The sequence below is a fragment of the Suncus etruscus genome, chromosome 2, assembly GCF_024139225.1.
Source record: "Suncus etruscus isolate mSunEtr1 chromosome 2, mSunEtr1.pri.cur, whole genome shotgun sequence".
NCBI classification, from domain to species: domain Eukaryota; kingdom Metazoa; phylum Chordata; class Mammalia; order Eulipotyphla; family Soricidae; genus Suncus; species Suncus etruscus.
In genome coordinates, this window is record NC_064849.1 from 146,548,486 (window position 1) to 146,553,313 (window position 4,828).

Here is a 4,828-nt window from a genome sequence, read left to right on the forward strand (position 1 = left end):
AGACTGCTCTTCTGTAGACCAAAGCCATATCTTGATCCTATTTAAATTTAAGGCGATCTTCAATGGTAGAAATGGAATTTGGAACTATATTTTTCTCTTAACAATATGCTGATGGATGTTCAGTGATTTTTTTCTTTAGTGATGCCTCTTTAGAGTCATCCATCAGGAGTAGGCTTGCATCAATAAGTTGTCAGAATATATGTTCTACTACAATACATGCTTCCAAGCTGTCAGGCCTACATAGACCTTTTGCAAGACCCTGGTCAGTCTATAGTAATGCCATACAGTTAAAATGACCATTCTTTTCAGAATGGGGTATTGGGTGAAGGTAACAAGTATACTTAAACTAGAAATGCTGTTCTCCAGGGACTCTATTAAGTATCCCTTATTTCTTTCATTAGAGAATAAAGAACACTCATTTTAAAATATTTTAAATTAAGTATAAAATGGAAGTAACCCTGCTGATCATTGATTCTGTAAAATGACAGTAATCATCTTTAAATTGCATAGTAAAAAAAATATTTAAGATATTCTCAGGAAAAAAAAACATTCTCAGAATTTCCAGAGTTCTAAAGAAAAGAAAATTAAAATTTTTAGATAATTAAATAATATTATAATTACAATTTGTTAAGGGTCCTAAAAAGCCCACCACCTCAAGTAAAGACCAGGAATTTTCAGAAAATGCAATCAGCAAAATCAGGTTTATTGTCCAGCTAGCTGGGGCATCAGAATCTGCCATAAAAACTGAAACCGGAAGCCCCGGGTAATCTAGGAAGGTCACGGTATGCAAAAACCCTCCATTTTAGGGGAACTCCGAACACCAGATGGATTCCTAGATTTCCTGGTGTGGCGAGCTGAAATAGCACCTACAGGGTTCCTCAAAAAGGCCTGCTGTGGAAGCCTTTTCCCCTGCATGAATAGTTGTGGAATTCTTGAAGAGATAAATTCATGCTTGGGGGCCCGGAGAGATAGCACAGTGGCGTTTGCCTTGCAAGCAGACGATCCAGGACCAAAGGTGGTTGGTTCGAATCCCGGTGCCCCATATGGTCCCCCGTGCCTGCCAGGAGCTATTTCTGAGCAGACAGCCAGGAGTAACCCCTGAGCAACGCCGGGTGTGCCCCCCCCCCAAAAAAAAAATTCATGCTGGTATTACATTTTCTCATTATTTGGCTATCTCTCCTTTGTAAAATCTCAGGCAAAAATATAGCCTCAATCAAATTCTTTTCAGAAATCCCAGCACCAAAGATTACTAAGAGAACTCCTATTCTGGATAATATTTAGCACTAAAATCAAAAGTCAATATTTTTTCTCTTACGTTCTTGCAGCCTCAATGTCTGGTTAACAAGAGCAGAGCCAGAATGCAGACCCTTCTCAGAAAATGGGAGCTGCACTTTAGGGAATTTGGCCCCTTCCTTAACCTCTAAAACAAGAGTTCACATTGATTGGGACCAAGTTCCTAGATTTTTTTCTACTTCTTAGTTTCCCTTGTTTTGCATTTGAGGTTGGTTGTTGAAAGCTGCCCTGAGTATGACCATTTTCTTTGCAACTCAGAATTGTATAGCTCACGCCCATATGTTTGTGTTGTTAAACTTTGCTTTGTGATTGTAAACATCCTTCTCTGCTTACCCCTATAAAACCCTGTTTAGAAAAAAGCTTAACTTGTCGTACGCCTGCCAGAAGAAGTGTTGGCCCCACATACTTGTGGATGGTTTCATTATGTCATATTTCGCCGCCCATGCAACCCACTGTGCCTGAAGTAGATTCATTGAAATCCCACTGGCGCTGTAGGACAGAAGCTGGCTGCAGCAGACTTCTAAAGGTTTTAAGGAACCTTAGGAGGAGGGTCAATATGAAAAAAAGGGCTTGCAGAATGCACCAATACCTATTCCAGGTTTAAACACAATGTCCAATCAGATGGTGAGCTTGTCCTTTTTCAAATAAAGTGAGAAACTTAAGAGGGGCTAACAGAAGTCCATCCTTTTGCCCAAATATGTCAAGCTCCTCTTAGGAGGGGCGTTGGCTTATGGTTACCAGATCAGCAGGCCTTTGACATCTCAAGATGAATCCATTCTTTTGCCTAAATATGTCAAGTTCCTCTTAGGGGGGCATTGGCTAATGGTTACCAGGGCAGCAGGCCGCTGATGTCTCAAGATGAAATTCCAGATCAAGGGGATCAAGAAGGTGGGATGGAGAAAGGCTTAACAGGCATCTATCACCTATCTGAGTTATTATAACATTTATTTTCATAAATTTTCCCTTAAAAATTAATTTTTGAAAAACATCTCAAAGAGGTAATTGACATAAAAAGTATGAACCCAAATAAACCTGGGGTTTCATTTCACTGTGTGTTTACATTTTACTTGACAAAATCATAGCATCCTGAAGTTTTCAATGAATGTTTCAATTACGGCAGATGAATAAATTCAGGATCAGGAAATATAGACAAATTAACTATTTCACTTTAATGGATGGGTATGGACCATTTAATCAAGATCTTCAAGATCCAACTAAGTTTTCATCCACATGACTGCCATATTTAATTTCAAGAATTCATATTTGCAACCAAAACTTCAGTAGAATTCTACTGTTAAAATGAGTGAGATAGCTATAGTAATAGGGCACAAGCCTGGCATATGTGCAACCCTGAATTCCTTCCTCAGCACAGTGTGATCCCTGGTAATTCCACCCAGTACTTCTTAATATGGCCTATTATTTTAAAAATAATAGAGTAAAATTATAAGGGTCCGGAGTTGAAGGACAAGACCACACAATTGAAAAAAAAGAAACAAAGCAAGACTTTATTCTAGCAGCCACAAGACCCAAACTGGCTAGTTAGGGCCAACTTCTGGAGGAAACGATCTCTGCCAAGGTCACAAGCCAGTTTACATAGGGATGAGGAGGTTCCAGCTCCTTTCTACTGCTCCTCAGGTGCTTTCCAGATAGGCTACCTGTTATGACCAGGGCAATGTTAATGGAAATTTAGGCTTGATAAAGAGAAGACTAAGATGCCTACAACATGTGTCCCTTTACATGCCCTTTACAATATGAGTTCCCACCTGGTTCAGAACCTAGGGCCCCACATTCCCTTCTCTTCTTATGGGTCTGAGTCAAGGCTTGACTCTCCTTGAGGTTCCGCATCCCCATCCCTGCTTATGGGCACATAGGACCTTAGCACAAGCATCTTAAGTGCACCTTCACGTGCTGAATAAAGGAAATTGATTATGCAAGGACCTACTAAGAGCATCATAAAAAGTATAAAAAGTGGTCCAGCCAGAATGGTTATCAGGGAGGTTTTCCAGGATGATTGACTGAAACACAGTTCATATCAGGAAGCAATAATATTTCCACTGACTATCCCACTCCAGAAAACTGGCATTCACCTGCTGTAGCATCCTACATATGACCCCTAATCTGTTTCTCTTGGGCCATACGCAATCCACCTTGTTTTAAGAACCTTAAGTCCAAATTCCTCCTGTTCTGCAGGGTTACTTTTGTTAAGGAGTCCGGAGTGCTCTAGATGATGCACAATCAACAATCTTTGGCAATTTCTGGGTAAGTCTTATCCTAGGCTCTCTTCTACTCCATGCTTAATGGTGGGGCTTACTTACTCTAGCACCTTAGGCAGTGTTGAACTGCTGGCTCCCTCTTCCCTCTTATTTGCCTTAACTGATGCTTCCCAAGGATAGAGAGAGCCATTTACTGCTCCAGGGCCTGATCAGTTTAAGTAAATTTGTCTGTCTAATTGATCTGATCTTTTTCAGATGTTAATAACTGCAAACCCGAATTAGTCAATTGCCCAGTCCCTCATTAAATGCTTTTTTTTTTTTTTATTTTTTTGGTTTTTCAGGCCACACCCGTTTGATGCGCAGGGGTTATTCCTGGCTACGCACTCAGAAATTGCCCCTGGCTTGGGGGGACTATATGGGACCATGATCCTTTCCTTGGCTAGCGCTTGCAAGGCAGACAACTTACCTCTAGCGCCACCTTGCCGGCCCCTCCCTCATTAAATGCTAAGGTCGCATGAGATTTCACCTCTTCTGGTACATAGACTCTACACTCTTTTGCCAGCCCTCTCTATCTTTGGGGAGGAAGAGCAATAGAAGGTTCTCGCTCTAGGATGATGCCACAGAAGTTAAGCAACAGAAACCGTAGCATCATAGCATTTTCCCTGAGCATTTTAGGCATCAGTGTGAATTCACACTGCCAGTCTTCCATACTCTCTAGTGTTACAGGTGTTGCCTGGAGCGGAGACCCAGAAATCCTAACTGGTTTGGTTACAGCACATAAAATACAGCTTTAATTTATTTCTCCTACTGTCCTGTTCAGCCTAAGTTCTCCCTGGTAATTAGTTCTGACTTCCACTATTCTAGCCAGACTAGTGATAGCATGTAAGCTTTTAGGTCCTTCATGACCAGTCCATTACAACCAGTAAGTATACTTTCATATGGGTTGTCTAAGAGGTGTAGACTTTAAACAATGCACACTAGAATACATTTAATTCAGTCAGTTACTGAAAAATAGTTTTTCTCTCCAACTTCACCTTGAACTTTGCCAGATGGCTGAATAAGCTTGGCTTGTCCTTTGCATAGACCCAGAAAGACTGGAGAAATCTCCACTTGGGGCACCCTATTTACAGAGAACTGGGGACTGGTCAAGAATAAAGCAGGTAATTTACCAATAAAGATATTCATATTTTACCTGTCACATAAGGGTTACACAGGCCTGGCCAATGTAAAGATACAAAGGTCAGGTCAACAGGTCTTGGGTCTCTCATCATCTGTCCTGGCAGAGAGAAATCTGCCCCATCCCTCTCCAGGTTTGGAAAGAA